General features: G+C 41.7%; 1 pseudogene; it reads right to left on the bottom strand.

Annotated features, from left to right (window-relative positions):
• Positions 1-7021: 7021 nt before the first annotated feature.
• On the bottom strand, positions 7022-15054 carry LOC115420412 (secretory carrier-associated membrane protein 2-like; annotated as a pseudogene).
• Positions 15055-18347: the final 3293 nt, after the last annotated feature.

Here is an 18347-nt window from a genome sequence, read left to right as displayed (position 1 = left end):
GTCAGCTGGATTCCAATATTGACAAGGTTTTTCATTTTGTCAGTAAAATCCAGGAGTGGGGGGGCCAGAGGAGAGAGTGAGGGGCTGGGGGGGGGCTGGGGGCGTGAAAATTGGGGTGAAAGCTGGAAGTGTCCTGTTGGGGCTGGGGGAGACTCCTTCTGGTGGGGAGAGGGTGGTGACATAGGAGCGTCTCTCTGGGTCCTCGGTCTTCCATGGTCAGAGCTGATCTCCGGCACTAACAGTTCTTCTCCACAGTTCGGTTTTATCAGTTGCTTTGGGTTGTCTGTCTCTTGTCCTTGGTGGGGACGCTTGTGTCTGATGTACAGAATAAAAAATGTTGGAGCTCAACAACTGTACTCCTGACATGTTAAAGCAGAATCCAACTGCCTTAAAGAGGTGTCTGCGTTCCCAAAAAGTGTTGAAATTGTCGGTAAAGTTTACTGATTGAGCGGCGCATGTATCCTTGAACCGTCTGTTGAGCACCATCAGCCTGCTGGATCTGTCAGCTCCTGTCCAACTGTGGGCAGAGGGCCACTGAGAAACACCTCAGTGTTCAGACATCAAACCTTATTCAGCAGCTCAGTACAGTCCCGTTTCAAAACCTAGGATTGTTGCTTCACAACATCAAGGGCTCCTGTGTGAATGATGAGAGATTTCACTGACGGATGCTCAACCGCGATCTTCACAATTTTCTTTGAGCTATCAGACACCATGTCGTCGGTAAAACAGAGTACTTTGGACTTTTTCTTGCTGCAAAAGCGTTTTACCTGGTTCACAGCTCCGTCACCCACAGTCAGTGTTTGAGGCCCAGTAGTTCGCTCTTTCTGCAGCCGTTTACTGTATGATTTAGGCTCAGACCTTTCTCTGGTGCTGGAAGAACAGCTATCCTTGGGGGTGTCAGGGTCAGGTAAAAGTGGATCAGATCTGTTCTGTCGTTGGATCCCTGTGTTGTGGGGTGGTTTGCTCTTACTTCTTGTTGTAGCCACAGTCCATGGTTGTTTTCTCTTTGGTACTGGGGTTGAGGAGACACTCCTGTGTGATGGGAGTGCAGGCCAGCCGGTTTCAGCACTGATCTGGGTGCTGGGTTCTGGGGTCAGCCGTCTTTCCGTAGCAGAGGAAGGTGATTTACCTGCTTTATGCTTTGGCTTTGCACCAAGACAGTTCCAGGGAGGACTACTGCTTGATTTAGTGCTGTTTGCACAGGCCTCCTCCTTCTGGTGCTAAGTAGCCGTTTGTTAGCCTGCTCCTGCTGACTGTTTTTCATCGTCTGTAAAGTGGTTTCATTCCCATATTGCTCATTTACCTCCGCGTTCACTTCGATCCGATGAATTTTCGTTTCAGGGACTTCTGTTTTCTGGAGAAGTTTCTGGAGAAGTTTGGGGACATCATCCACGGAAAAGAGAGGCATCTTGTTGCTGTTAGAAAAATGAGGCTATTAGACTATATCCTGTAAACACCAGGTGTCCAGAGCACCAGTCATGGATGGGTTCTGATGACATTTTGCAAGAATGCCCGGACAGATCCACTCAGGACATGTCCACCACTTCTTTGCTATCTGTTTGTTCTGTTCCAGTTTGGGTCCAGAGCGTCTGCTGTCCTAGAGCAGATCAGACCATGGAGCAGGTGGAGGAAGAGTACAGACCTGTTCACTGAACCCATGCATCACTGTGTTTGAATACCTGAGCCAACGGTGAACCTGATCAACGTCATAACATTTGTTCTGTTGGTCCAGTGGTTGGAATACTCATGTTCTTTCATCACTTCCTGTTGTCAGTCCATCAGCTGCTGCATCTGCTGGATGGACCTGACTCCTTACAGGTAAAATCTGCTGATTCCAGAATCCAGGTACCGTCTTTTGTCTCAGAGTATATCACAGAATTTTTCTCAGTTGCTAATTAGTCGTTAGCTGAGCTCCTCACTCTCAGTCACCGTAGTGCAGGCTCGTGCTGCTGAAGCCACACACTGAGTAAAAAGGTTGTAATAACAGTGGTAACCTTCAGTTTCTTTCAGAAATCAAGCTCCCACTATATTCATAGGTATCCAGGACCTGCTTTCCAGGAATTTTGTAGCAAAAGGAAGGATTGCTACAGAAAAAAAGAAAGCATAGCAGAGAGCAAAGAGCGAAGCGTCAGGAAGAGAAGTAGTAAAGCATGTAAACAAACAACTACCCGTCTGAGAAATGAGCCACCTACAATAAGCATTCAAATGTTTTATTTCATAGTTTTCACACAATATATCTGTAAATACGTTATTTGCTTCAAAAATTAAATGCATGGTGTCCAGCTGAGTGGACATTTTGCGGCTCCATGAAAAAAATGGGTTCAGAGGAAAATGTTCTTTAGACATGTTTTTTTCATACTTAAAAAGGAATAAAAACACTCAGGAAAAAAAATCTTGATTAAGGGTCTCAAAATTCACGCATGAAAGGGTTAATTCAGGTTCCACATACAGACCAAGTAGATCTCAACTGGGTCACATCAGTAAAATAGTATCATAATAACCTAAATAATGAAAACTGTAGATTTTATCTTTGTTTTAGTGGGGAAAAAAAAGTTAAATTACATGAAAATATTGCATTAATAAATTACCCTTTTACAAAAAATGTGAATAACCTGAACAAATATGAACAACCAGAAATGTTTTAAGAAAAGTAAATGCAATTGTACCAATACCTGTTATTAAATGTTTTGTGTGATTGTATTTGTAATGTAAGTTGTAATGCACATGTGTAAATGATAAACTGAGGCAGAGTATTTTTAGAATTGCACTTGTTTTTCTTAAGACATTTCAAGTCGTTCATGCTATTCAGATTTTTAAGGAAACGTTGTAGATATAAACATTATCGTAATGTAATTTTACTTTCTTCACTGGTATTCTTTGACTGGTCGGGCCCACTGCAGATCATACTGGGCTGAATGTGGAACTGAACTAAACTGAGTCTGACAGCCCTGGTCTACAGGATGCTTCCAGTCCTGCTGTGAACCTTTACTTCAGATCATTTCATGGGTTCAGATCTGAGAACAGGACATTTCAATCCCAGTAGAACGTTATTCAGTCACAGAATAAAAGGGCTGACAGCTCTACAGCACCACCTGCTGGACAAACAGTACAACTGCAGTTCAGGTCAACTGGAAAAAAGTGATTCAACTGCAGAAAATGAAATGCCACAAATATTCAGTTGATTGGACTGATTACAGCAGGAGCATTCGATAAATACAAAAAAAAACAAAAATGAAAGGAGGATGTAACCGTCTGAGGTGTGAACAGAACACCAGTCGGTCAAAAACACCTACAGCTGTTTACTGGAGCTGACACTGGAGTGATCAACAGCCCCCCCCCCACCCCCCCCCCCCCCCCCCCCCCCCCCCCCCCCCCCGAGGAAAAACTATAAAACACCTGCAGCAATTTACAATAGAAGAGAAGAGACTAAAACAACACAATAGAATAGAATAGAATAGAATAGAATAGAATAGAATAGAATAGAATAGAATACCAGTGTAGCAGTTGTGTATGGTTGAGGGGTTTCCTAACCACAGGAGTACAGGGTCTGGAGCAGTGGTCTGGTCCAGGTTATATGGAGCATACCCACTGATTTTTCAGTCATCATTACGTATACCCACTTCTAGATCTGTGAGTGACCTTGAGTTACTCAAGGTCAAAGGTCATGGACCCAAATTAAAGTCCATATCTGACTTCTATCAGTGATCAATAGGAACTAGACTGATATGTGGAACCATTTACATGTTCTAAACCATCAACAGATGGACCAGTAGAAGGAAGCACATACTGTGAATATTTCAAAACAGGACCACGGCTCCTGTAGTCCAACGGCATATTTCAAAACATTAACTGACATTTGTTTGGACGCTTCAAGGTTACTCAAGGTCAAAGGTCATGGCACCAAATGAAAGCCCATATGTGACTTCCTATTTATTACCAATTGTAATTATAATCAACATCTTAAACTGTTTTCAAGTTACAGCACTTTGAAATGTGTCCCATTATAAACCAGTGGGGATTTTTAAGAATTCACAAATTCATAACAAATTCAAAAATCCATTTCCCAATTCTTTGAACAAATGTGGTAGATCTTAACCCAAAGAACCTCTGCTATGAATTTCAGTTGACTGTGGCCGACGGTTTTGGAGAAGATTTGAGAAAAATGTTTAAGCACAGACACAACTGACCAAGGTTCTAATAGTTTTGGATTTTTCATTCTAATTAGTTATTTAGTTTAGACTTTTTTCCTCTAATTCAGTTAGTTTTAATTAGTTTTTAGAGCAGGTTTACTAGTTTTTAGTTTTCTTTTTTTTTCTAATTGCTTAGCTTTAGTATTAATGTTAGTTCAGTGGTCTCTTTTCTCTTCTTCTCTGTCGTCGTATTCAAATCAATCCCAGACAGGACTCTGCTTTAGTCTCCATGTTTCCAGGTAGAGTGGGGACCAGAAGACGACTGGAAACCACAAGTGAACACAAGTGACGGACCGTCAAGTACCATATGGTGCCGCTAGATAAAATTGCTAGAGTGAAATAAATTGCTTTCGTATCAATCTGACGTTGACAAAGACAAAAACGAAGGGAGTTTTATCCATAATTTTTATCCGTTTTAGTTTTGTAAACACACAATACAGTTTGTTTTTTTTTCTTTAATTCTAGTTTTATTTATTTCAGTTAACGAAAATGTTTTTACAATTCTAGTTTTCATCATTTCGTCAGTTTTCATTCATGATAATAACCTTGCAACTGACACCAATAGTCCATCGGACCTTCAGGACATTGGACTAAAAATTAATTCTTGAAAACTGAACAAACTTTGAAAAGAAAAAAATGAAAATGAAAGAACGATGAAGCCGACGCTGGACACACATGTGGTCTAAAGCGCCAGAAAAACAGAAAAAACAGGCCGAGGTTCAAAGCAAAGCATTTTATTTGATACAAAAGGCACTGAACGGTGTTTTCATGTCAACAGTGTTCAAGTGTAAAAATGACACTGTGAACTGTCCATATGTCACACGTCAAGAGATCATATAGAAAAAATATACATCAGGACAAATAATTTAGAGTTTTGGAGAAATGATTGGGACCCCCAGAACACTGACAGAAGTGGTGGACCACCTGTTTGGTTTGACACAGTGGGTTAAAGGCACATTCATGTCTGAGCAGAACGTCACCAAAAGGACAATGACTGAAACTGAAGCTGAAGCTGCAGCTGCTTCATCAGGGTTCAAACATGTTCTAACACTTTTCATATAAGGCTTTACAGGCCTGTGTCAGAGCCACGGTGCAGATCCACAACTATCATTTCCTCATCGGAGTGTTTTCTTTGGGTTAAAGTCATTATTTTGAAAGGCACCAAATCTGATCTGTCCAAATCAGAACTGAGACGGTTTAAGGTACAGGCGTCAAATACGGTCCACGGGCCAAAACCGGCCCACCCAAAGGTTCAGGCCACGGGATGAATACGGAAATACAAAAAAAATTACACTTCAGATAATCATCTGAGTTCAGTCTGAGGAGGCTGAGGTCAGAAAAGGACTGAAAATGACAAGACCATGTTTCTGTTTATTTTAATGTAAAAAAAAAAAGTCAAATGTTTACATTTAAAAGTATCTTTTCACAAAAAATGTGAATAACCTGAAATGTTTTAATGGAAGTCAGTGTAATTGTTCCAATATTCTGTCTGTTATTAAATGTTCTGTGTATTTTCAGATCCACTGTTAGAATGAACATGTTTAAACATGTTCAGAACACAAACCTCCACCAAACACCCTGAACGGTGGAATGTGTGGACCGACTCTTTCTGTTTAAATCCAACAGTTTCCAGGTTGTTCCATAAACAGAAACAGTTGAATCTGGTCCCAGTCATGTGTCTGTCCAATTAGATTCAATTCACATCAATATTAGTTGAGTTCTAATTTTAAATGTGTGGGAAATGGGATTTTCAATGTTCAGTGTAAATGTCCACAGAGTCCACATTCCACAGTGGATGTGGACAATTAGTTCCACATACAAGAGACTGTTCTAAGCTACAGGTGGATCCAACTGGAGGAGAATCAGAGTCGTTTTGAATTTTTTATGAATTTTGGAAAATTGCTCAATGATGACAGATGGAAAATGCAGATGTTGTGACCTTGCTGTGACCTTGAACTTTGTCCTACTGGGACCAAAATGTAATAGGCTGGTCCCAGGGCCTAGGCCTATCTGTGGGGAAGATCTGGGAAAGATGGGAGGAAGAATTTTCCCATAAAGCTGCTAACAAACAAACAGACAAACAAACAAACAAACAACAAAGCAAAGTGATCACAATACCTCCTGGTGGAGGTAAGAATAAACTGAGGCAGAATATTGGTACAATTACATATTTTTCTTAATAAATTTTAGTTTGTTCATGGTTGTGTACATTTCTTAAAGGGTAGTTTGTAGATGTAAACATTTTCATAATATAATTGTACTTTTTTTCTCTCTAAAACACACAAGTTAGACATAGAAAGTGTGGAGTTGTCACTACTTTTTTTTAATCATTATGTATTATTTGACTGATGTGGCCCATTCCAGCTCAGACTGTAGATCAGGTTGCAGATCAGATCCAGTTCAGACTGGGCTGCATTGGACCGCCCTGTTTAAGGCCTAAACCTCACACTTCCTCTTCAGACTTTAACTGGGACCCACCGTACTGACCCCACCTCATCCATGGCCTGTATGGACTGTTTTTCACTGTTATTTTGAATCAGATGAAATGAACAAAGGATGATTTTCTGTGGATGATTGACTGGAAAATCTAAAGGCAGAAACGAGCACCGCACTTCATATAAACATGTTTCAGTAAATGAGCTGTGGACAGAGAAGAAACGGATCAACCCTTTGATTGTGTTCCTTCCTCTTTTAAAGTCAGTGTAGAAATGTTAAGATCAAACATTCACAAACTTCATTTTGCCCAAATGTCAAACAAAACGCTGAGGAACGGTCACAAAGCGCCCGAATATACAAAAGCTGAAACACACGGAGAACCCAGCCGTGATTGGACGCCGCGGCAGCAGGTCTAATGGACGCCATCAGGTCTGACGTTCGCTGCCGCTCCCCGACCGGCTGTAGTCGCTGTGGTCACCTGACATCCCCCAGACCCCGCCCCCTTCGGTGCGTCAGTTGTTTCCCTGGAAGGCACCCTGAGCGGCGGAGGACGCTGCCCCGGCGGCGGCGCTCTGAAACGCCTTATTACTGAAGACGCCCTGAGAAAACCTGCTGAGCCTTCTGGAAGCTGGCCCCGGTCCGACGGTACATACTGTGGACCTGAGACATGAGGGACAGAGGGTCAGACCAAGGAGACCAGATGGACCAGGACTGGGAACTGGACCGGACCTGGACTCTGAGCATGGTTTCATCCTGTTCCACAGTTACAGAAACATGTGGAATGATCAGATACTTCAACATTTATGAAGTGACAGGGGTGTTTACCATCTTCAGGAGGACCACAGACAGAACTGCACACATGGTGAACAGGATCGCCACCACGATCATGATGCATCCGACCGCCGTGTCAGCCCGAATCATGGTGAAAGCCGTGATCCAACCGCTGAGAACAGGGAGAGTTTAAGCCCAGTTAGATCACATGAGCAGGATTTAAACAGCAAAGACACAAGACATGAAAACAAACCCACACTGCAGTCCTCCAGGACGCTTCAGATCAAAGCCCTGACTCTAAAGGTGGGAGACTAACGTGACCGGCGTCTCCTCAGATCTGTCCATCCTCAGTCCTCTCCTCAGTTTCATTCGTCTGTTGGTCTGTGTCATTCCTCAGCTGAATCTCTACCCTCACTCTGAACACTTTCTTAGTTCCATCCACCAGAAAAAAAACGTGTTTACAATCAGAGCTGGGAGGGAACTGGGCATCTGAGGAATTTTGTTGCAACGTGCATTGTGGGAAACGGAGGTTCGTGCAGCCACGTGGCAGCAGCAGCGCGACCATTTGGTGTTATATGGATGAAATAAACATGATGCGGAAACGGCTGGAGGAATATGCACAGAGCAGGGGTGGGCAAGCCTGGTCCTGGAGGGCTGGTATCCTGCATGTTTCAGATGTTTCCGTCTTCCAGCACACCTGAAGGTCATTATCAGGCTTCTGCAGAGCTTGATGATAGGCTTATCATGTGAACCAGGTGTGTTGGAAGAGGGATACATCTGAAACATGCAGATACCAGCCCTCCAGGACCAGGACTGCCCACCCCTGGCATAGAGGGAAGGGAGCTCCTGCCGTTTCCACGTTGTGTTTGTTCCAGCTGCTGCTGTCCTGTGTCTGGTTTTGAACTCATTTAGATTTGTGATTGGACATCCACACCTGTGTCCTAACCCTAACCCCCGAACCCCCGAACCCCCGAACCCCCGAACCCTAACCCAGACTCACCTGTTGCCCCAGCTGGGGATGCCCACGGCCTGGATGGTGAAGATGGCCACTTGGCAGAAGAACACGAAGAAGAAGAAGAAGAAAACTGAAGGAGCTGTCAGTCCTGAAAACACAGGCCAGAGCTTTACTGAAGGGACTGACAGACCGGACCGGACCACCCCGAACCAGATCAGACCAGACTGGGCTGGACTGGATCAGATCAGACCAGACCAGACCAGACCAGACCAGACCAAACAGGACCGGATGAGACCAGAGCAGGTTTGTGTGGGCCACTCACTTGAAGGCCTTGTAGACGGGTCGGTACCAGCAGAGGAAGGAGCAGGGAGCGAACAGGATGAGCCAGAGGATGGACAGACCGAAGTTGACGCCGTAGGACGAAGCCTTGATGAACTGGGCCAAACAGGCCAGGAGGTTCAGGAACAGAGTCACACAGTGAACTGGACCAACACACAGACCAGACCAGGGTCAACATGATGTGGATTTAAGACACATGTGACAATGAGTGGACCAGAGTGAACACATGATAAAACCAGAGAACAGAGAAAAGAATCCAATATCCTGAATGAGTGAAGGTGAAAGACCAGCGGCGGCTGATGAAATTAGTTTTACTGGAGCAGTACACAGGTCAGTTTTCAGCTGCACTATAACACATCACCACTAGGGTACGCCAAAGCACATGCACCACGATTTTAAAGGGCTCATATTTGTCTAGACCACGGTTCTCAAACTCCTGTTCTTTCAGGTTCCACATTCAGTCTGATTTGACCTGCAGTGGACTGAACCAGTAAAAGAAGAACAGAACGACCTAGAAATAATGACAACTGCACATTTTTGTCTTTGTTTTAGTGCAAAAAACCCCATTAACTTATGAAAATACTTACTTTTCTAAACTATCCAAACCAAAAAGATGTGAATAATCTGAAAAAACTGAAATTTCTTTAGAAAATCAGTGCAATTTTCTCAGTCTTCTTCCTCCACTTCTCATTAGTCCATGTGCATTCTGGATCAGATCTACAAAGACACTAAACACTGAGGAACAGGAAGAAAAGAGTTCAAACTGGACTGAATTTAATACAGACATTTCAGGTTGGACACTTTGTTCAGGTTATTCATGTTTTATTGGTACAGGAGAGTTTGGAAATGGAAATATTTACATAATTTAATGTTATTTTTTTGCACTAAACAAAGACAAAAATTTGAAGTTGTCATTATTTATAGCCATAATGTTATATTATTTTTTTCACATCAAACCCAGTAGTAAATCTGCAGTCATTCTTTTGTGTGGGTTCTTCTGCTGTTATTATTGGACTGTAGATCAGATTGGTCTGGATGTGGAACCTGAACTGACATAAAATCCACAGCCTGGACTGTGGAATTTTTGCACTTTGCTAATTCATCCCAGGGGTCGGATTGGAACCTTTGGTGTGACGCATTTGGCCCCCAGGACGCATGTTTGACCCCCTGATTTAAATAGAGGACAGAGCATTTAGGGAAATGTTTGAAAATTAAGAATTTTCAAATATCACTGCTTTAAAGTCAGACATGTCCCTGATAAGTGTCTTTAACACTATATTATGGACAACGTACTCAGACCAGGGGGGGGGGGGTGCAGGTAGATCACATGGCATTAAAAAATAGAAGATCCCCTGCATCGTAGTCAGTGGTGTTACACACTGAGTTATCCAGTAGTTCCACTAGTGAAGTAGCAGCAGTTTGACCCGCTGAGGTATATGCTAATAAATATTGCTTTATAGTGGACGTACATCATTTTGTCTCGGTCGTTTTAAAAGTAGCTCACCAGCTGAAGAAGTGCGTTCACCCTGGTTTAGTCAAATCTTGTGACGCTGCATTTCTGAGGAAGGTTTTGCTTCTTTTGAGAATGTGACATTTACTCCTGTGGGAGGTGCTTAGGCACAATTTTTGCCCCAAACAAGAAACACTTGACTGTTCACTATCGACTGAAAACATGTTTAAACTCCACTTACATGTAGATTATTCACAGTACTCACGGGCCGTATCATGTACAGCTCGTTTATTTAAATATTAATGTTTCTGAGAAATTGTTTTAGTTGAAAGACATTATGCAACACTTACATTTGGAGAAAATCAAATTTTCACTAAAAGATAATTTAACGTTATTTTATTCAATTTGGAAGGCCTTTATATGGAAATAAATCTGTCATCAGATTTTGAATTATAAAAGACATTGAATTTGTAGCACTGAATTTCTTTTGCACTGAAATGAAGTATTTGATTTTTTTTTGCACTGAAATTAAGTGTCTGAATTTTTTTGCACTGAAATGAAGTATTTGGGGTTTTTTGCACTGAAATTAAGTATCTGAATTTTTTTGCACTGAAGTAAAGTATCTGAATTTTTTTGCACTGAAATTAAGTATCTGAATTTTTTTGCACTGAAATTAAGTATCGGAATTTTTTTGCACTGAAATTAAGTATCTGAATTTGTTTTGCACTGAAGTTAAGTATCTGAATCTGTTTTTGCACTAAAATTAAGTACCTGAATTGTTTGTCTCTGAATTCAACTATGTTCATAAATTCATAATTAAATAAATTCAGATGCAAACATTCAGGTGCAAAAATTCAGATACTTAATTTCAGTGCAAAAAAAATAAACCAGTGCTAGAAATTCAATGGCTTTTCTAATTCAAAATCTGATTACACAGATTTACTTCCATACATTTATGGATTACTTTAATATTAAGTAAGCAGGCAGACCCCCCCCCCCCTCCTTTTTTTTGTATATGTGTACATGTAAGTGCAGGTAGTGTTCTTGTTCTGACACACTTAATTGGATATTATATATGACTTTTTTGTATTGTATTACATAATATAAAAAATATTATTTTAGGTGATTCCTATCGCCTCTTCTTCATGTGAGGCAGGTGGGGCGCCGCCCTAGCGCCCCCTAATGATGAGCCGCCACAGGTAAAAGTAAAACACTGACCCTTTTCATAACCAGAGGCGACAGAGGCAGAAAAAGTCCTGATACAGCAGAGTAAAAACACTGCGTTACAGTAAAAATCCAGTCCAGGTCTCAGGGACACGAAGTGCTCAGGGTTTACTGACCTTTAACCAAAACCCACAGACTGGGGGAGTTTTGGTTTTACTGTCACTCTTTGTCTTTTATAACCTAATGATGCTAATGGTTTGTGTTAAATTCTGCATTTATTCCTCACCGTTTTAAAGATAAAAACACGACCTGACTATTCCACCAGCTGTCATTTTCTGTAAATTAATCTTCTTCTGGAATTCGGGCCAAATGTTGTGATCAATTTGTCGAATAAAGAAGATGTTCACTGCGTGGCTGTTTATTCGGCCACAGAGGAGCAGCTTTCTGACTTCAGAGCCTCAGCACAGACACAATGATACAACATTTCATATGATTCTTTTGTATATATGTAAAGAGTCACATGTTTCAGGAGTGAATGATGATGATGAGCGGTGTTTGTACATACACATCCAGAGGTAGTACATCATCTTACAGACCCTCTGGTACTCCAGGGGGATCTCCTCAGAAAAGTCCTGATAGAAACAAGGCTTGATTGGAAAACTTTTGGGCAGAGGAGGCCAGTTGTTCTCTTACCTACAGATAAAAGACAGAAGACAGACCGGATCAGCTGGAGGACGGGCTTTTCTCCTGTGGTTTCAGGTGTTCAGGTTGTGGACATTCATCACATACACACATTAACAGAACAAAGGGAGATGATGTAAACCAGGGCTCTCAAACTCCTGTTCTTTCAGGTTCCACATTCAGCCCGATTTGATCTCCAGTGGGCCGGACCAGTAAAATAATAACCTATAAATAATAACTCCAAATTTTTGTCTGTTTTATTGCAAAAAAAACCATTAAATTATGAAAATACTTGCTTTTACAAACTATTCAAACATAAAAGATGTGAATAACCCAAAAAACCTGAAATTTCCTAAGAAAAATAAGTGCAATTTTAACGATATTCTTCCTCCACTTCTCATTAGTCCATGTGCATTCTGGATCAGATCTCCAAAGACACTAAACACTGAGGAACAGGAAGAAAAGAGTTCAAACTGGACTGAATTTAATACAGACATTTCAGGTTGGACACATCTGTTCAGGTTATTCACATTTTACTGTTACAGGAGAGTTTGGAAATGTGAATATTTTCATAATTTAATGTTATTGTTTGCACTAAAACAAAGTCAAAAATTTGAAGTTGTCATTATTTATAATAGGCATAGTGTAATATTATATTTTCACATCTAACCGAGAAGAAAATCTGCAGTCATTCTTTGTGTCAGTTCTTCTGCTGTTATTATTTGACTGTAGATCAGATTGGTCTGGATGTGGAACCTGAACTAAAATGAGTTCCACAGCCTGGACTGTGGAATTTTTGCACTTTTCAAATTCATCCCACAGGCCGGATTGGAACCTTTGGCATTTGGCTCCTGGGATGCATGTTTTGCTGCGGTTCCACTACGTGGAACCAGCTCAACTCAGTATTCCTGCAGACTGTTTCCATTACAGGATACTACTGACTTTATAGTACCTGGTCGTCATAGCGATGCAGCATGTTATTTCCTTGTCGTCTGCTCAGAGTTGCCGATAAACTCACTCGTTGTGTGTTGTCTCGTCTGAATTTTTACGTCGGCCACCAAAGACTGAACCTCCTCGACCGACCATGGTGTAGTTTTGGGCTGTTCTCATGTGGATTAACGTACCGCTATGTTTACTGTCCACTTCTGCATCTGTTTTTGGTAAAACAGCGGATCACAGAGAAAACTGTCTGACCAATCAGTGGTCTGCAGTGTTTATACGTCATGGTTTAGTATCGCTTGGAGCCTCAGCGGAGGTGATACCAAAAAACTAGTACCGAGTACCAGATTCCAGGTCCTTTTTCGTAATGGAAATGCAAAAAGGCCGAGTCGAGTCGAGTCGAGCCGGTACCATGTAGTGGAGACACAGCATTTGAGACCCCTGATCTATACCTTCATGTTTGTGTGACGTGGAAAACAAAAAAAAAACACATAAAACGTGAATAATTCAGTAGTGGATGTTTGTGAACGGTGACTGAATGTGATGATCCACCTTTATTTTCCTGCTGCGTGTGCATGTTAGAATGGCAGAAAAAAGCAAGCAGCAGCAGTCTGGTCTTATTGTGTGCATTTATGATCTATTATAATGGTTGGTGTTGTTTCCTGCCTGTCTGCGTGTTCGTTATTGATCACTGTATTGATTTACCGGTGGGTCCTCGGTTCTGCAGCTCCTGTTCTCTGCGGTCCAGCTCTGCAGCTTTCCTCTCCAGCTCCTCCTGCTGCCTCAGCAGATTGGCCTGAGCTGCAGCAGCAGCCGCCTGGAAAAGAATGAAGCAACATGGGTCAGAACCAGCAACGTGAGAACGGAAAGACAAAGGCAGCAGCAGCATACATCTGACCAGGATTATAGACATGATCAATACACATGACCAGGATTATAGACATGATCAATACACATCTGACCAGGATTATAGACATGATCAATACACATCTGACCAGGATTATAGACATGATCAATACACAGTACATTTGATCAGGACTATAGATTATAGATTACACATGATCAGCTCCTTTCCGATCAGGACTGTATATTATAGATTCCAGATGATAGATGATAGATCAGAGTGTGGTACTGGCCTGTGGGCTGGGCTCTGTGGACGGCTGTAGGACTGCAGGCTGATATGGAGTCGTATGAGTGGCTAAACTGTCCTGAAAACAGAGAAGAAACATGTGAGGAGAAAAGAACAGGACAAAGACAGAGGACATGACAGTACATGTAGAGACACTGGACAGACACCACACGGTCCGGTCCGGTCCAATCCGGTCTGGGTCTTACTGAAGACTGAGGAGGGAACGGGTTGTACTGGTCCACCGGGTCCATGGAGGAATGGGTTACCTGGGTCACCGATGGGTCCTGAAAACACAAACAACAGAGAGAGTTGGACCGGTACCCTCAGACCAGAACTGAGACTGAAGGAGGAACACGGACCGGTACCCTCAGACCAGAACTGAGACTGAAGGAGGAACACGGACCGGTACCCTCAGACCAGAACTGAGACTGAAGGAGGAACACGGACGGTACCTCAGACCAGAACTGAGACTGAAGGAGGAACACGGACCGGTACCTCAGACCAGAACTGAGACTGAAGGAGGAACACGGACCGGAACCCTCAGACCAGAACTGAGACTGAAGGAGGAACACGGACCGGTACCCTCAGACCAGAACTGAGACTGAAGGAGGAACACGGACCGGTACCCTCAGACCAGAACTGAGACTGAAGGAGGAACACGGACCGGTACCCTCAGACCAGAACTGAGACTGAAGGAGGAACACAACCGGTACCCTCAGACCAGAACTGAGACTGAAGGAGGAACACGGACCGGTACCCTCAGACCAGAACTGAGACTGAAGGAGGAACACGGACCGGTACCCTCAGACCAGAACTGAGACTGAAGGAGGAACACAGACCGGTACCCTCAGACCAGAACTGAGACTGAAGGAGGAACACGGACCGGTACCCTCAGACCAGAACTGAGACTGAAGGAGGACACAGACCGGTACCCTCAGACCAGAAGAGACTGAAGGAGGAACACAGACCGGTACCCTCAGACCAGAATGACCCGAGGCATCCACGATACGGACCACAGACTGTGGACCCGTTGAATCCAGGTGTTTGTGTTCTAACAGGGGTCTGGGATCCAGAACAATAAGGACAAATGTCAGAATAGAATCTATATTATGGGACAGATATCCTATTGATTATGAATACTGATGTTTGTGTCTGATCCTCATGAACAGGACATCTGACAGCTGGAGACATGATGTGTCCACAGATTTATGTCCATAGAGTTGATAAACATCAATATTTGACTGTAGTTTAATGGTAGATGTTTCTTCCTCAGTCAGATGTGATGACAGTAGATGGTTTGATGAGGAAGAAAATTATTATTTACAGTCAGAGCAGGAAAAATATTAGAGACATTTAGAGGAAGAACATTTAAAATCAGTCATGGATAAAAAAAAAAAAATCAATGCTGAGAGAAATTATGTAAAAACCATCTGAGTCATTTTGAAAGAAAAGATAATGATTGAACCCAAATTAACCAATGCACTGATATCTATCCCATAATATCAAACTCTATTCTGACATTAGCCCTTACTGTTTTGGATCCCAGACCCCTGTTAGAACACAAACACCTGGATTCAACGGGTCCACAGACTTTAGTCCAAATACTGGATGAGTTGAACAGTTATAAATGAGGATAATGATGTATGAAACTGTTCTAAAAGGTTAAATGGAACTGCAGATGGATCTGCATATGTGGTTTGTGTCCATTTATCCAATAGATTTATAAATGTTCCACTTAGGGGTGTATCGGCAAGAATCTGGTGATACAATACAAATCACAATACTAGAATCACAATATGATATTACGATATATCATGATACTGTTAAAAAGGCAAAATTTTGTTTGTTTCTTTTTTAAAATGATTATTTCCTTGAAGAACTGAATTCCAGCAGAAATCTGCACAAATACTAAACACATTTTATTTGATCCCAACAGGATCTAATGTTCTATCAAAAATGTTCCTGTGTTCAAACTGAAATTCTGTTTTACAGACATTCCAGTTTCAGATCCTGTTCAAATGTTCAGATTCTATTAGTTCACAACTAACATCAGAACAGGATTTGAGTTCAATCCCATCAAAGGAACTACCATCTGCCTCTCAGACAGAAAAAAGTGCTTTTAGGGTGCTTCAAACAGTGTTCAATAATAATAATAAAATATAAACAATAAAGACAACCAAAAAACAAAAATGAACCTCCGCCACATCTGCATTTGAATAAATACCTAAAAATATTGATACAGTACTTTTTTCAATACAGTATTGTGAAATGAAATGTGGTGATATATTGCGGAATCGATACTTCGTAACACCCCTAGTTCCACTGATAGAACCTGTACAGTCCATGACTTGTCATGTGCAGACAGTGTTTTGAAGTAGATCTGGTAGATCTGACACTAATATTCATCTGGACTTAAACCCATTCTATCATTAATTCTACATTTTCCCATTTTGAGTCCAGACTGTATCTGTGAAACTACAACCAACCAGCATTTAGGACTGAATTAGTCTGGATCACAGACTCACACCTGGTCCAGTTTTACCACTTTTATTCTGGAAACATTTGACTTGTAGACCAGAGTTAGTGACCAGAATCTTCTTCTGCTCAAAAAACTTTACTTCGTAGTATGTTAATTAAGAGCAGCGCCCTCTGGTGGATTAACTGACAAACACTCATTCCAACACATGGACAATGTGAAGGCAGTTGGGCTGTGTATTGGCAAGAATCTGGCAATACCATACAAATCACAATACTAGGACCGCGATACGATATGTCACGATATATCACAATACTGTTAAAAAGGCTATTTTTTATTGGTTTTGTTTCTTTTTTTAAAATGTATTTTCTTGAAGAATTGAATTACACCAGAAATCTGCACAATTACTAAACACATTTTTATTTGATCACAACAGGATCTAATGTTCTATCACAAAATGTTCCTGTGTTCAAACTGAAATTCTGTTTTACAGACATTCCAGTTTCAGATCCTGTTCAAGCGTTCATATTCTATTAGTTCACAACTAACATCAGAACAGGATTTGAGTTCAATCCCAACAAAGGAACAAACATTATTTAATAAACAGTGTTAAATAATAATCGATAAGATACAGGGTGACCCAAAAAAACGGGAATTTTTGAAGTGCGTATTGGCAGACATGAACAAGTGGCAGCACTGCGAGACAGTGACCTTGAGCAAGTAAACACACCCCATTTAGTAACCACTGGCGGCTGTGCCAGAATTGTTCGGTAACCGTGTGATCTCCAGATTTGGTAACGTTCCGTGGCCCCCTAGATCGCCAGATTTGCCATTTGTGATTTTTTTCTTGTGGGGCTATCTCAAGAGTAAGGTGTACACGACTGGACCAAGAACTGTGGATGAGTTAAAACAGAGAATTCATGAAATTCCCAGTATCCCAGCTGAGATGTTGCAGCGGTCAATGAGGAATCTCACAGCAGATTTCAAGAATGCATTCGTACAGGAGGACGCCATCAACAGGAAGTAATTTTAAAAAATGAAAATTCCATCATTGTTTCTTGAATGGCATGTTTTAAGGTTTCATTACTATGAAAAAATATTTTTCTTCCATCACTCTTGGTTTTATTGGATTGTTAAAAAGTTCCCGTTTTTTGTGTCACCCTGTATAAACAAAAAAGAAAACCAAAAAAACCAAAAAAGAACCTCTGCCACATGTGCATTTGAATAAACACCTAAAAATATCAATACAGTACTTTTTATTATTGATATAGTATTGTGAAACGAAATATTGCGATATATTGCAGAACTGATATTTTCTCACAGCCCTACCCTTAACTGTGTTTGTGTGGTGGACAGTTGGAGGTGGTGGGTGTGAATGTGACTCCAGGAGTGAACACCACCTGCTGTTTACTCAGCTCATCCACACGTCACAGATCTACACCTAGCCTTTACAACACACCTGGATCATGACACGCAGTCTGCCTTTATGTGTCAAACTGCCACGTCCTGATGTAAGTAAACACAACACGTCTTATCACGCCAACTAAACCCAGACTCAGATTAGACTTTAACCCTGACAGACGACAGCTTCCACTGAGTTCAACTGGTATTCTGAAGTCACAGCCTGAGGTTTATCAGGGACACAAGAAGAGTTTCAACAACAGGTATGAAAGACTGAAACAGCAGGTGTGTGAGGGTTAAAGTTCAGACTGACTCAGGCCTGTAGGGTTTTACAGCTTCAAGGAAACAGGTCACACCCAGAGATTAAAACCACAGAGGAGGAGGAGAAGGAAGAAGAAGAAGAGAAGAAGAAGAAG

The sequence above is a fragment of the Sphaeramia orbicularis genome, chromosome 6 (genome assembly GCF_902148855.1).
Source record: "Sphaeramia orbicularis chromosome 6, fSphaOr1.1, whole genome shotgun sequence".
NCBI lineage: Eukaryota > Metazoa > Chordata > Actinopteri > Kurtiformes > Apogonidae > Sphaeramia > Sphaeramia orbicularis.
Note: the sequence above shows the minus strand (reverse complement) of the source record. Positions and strands in the feature narration are given on the sequence as shown.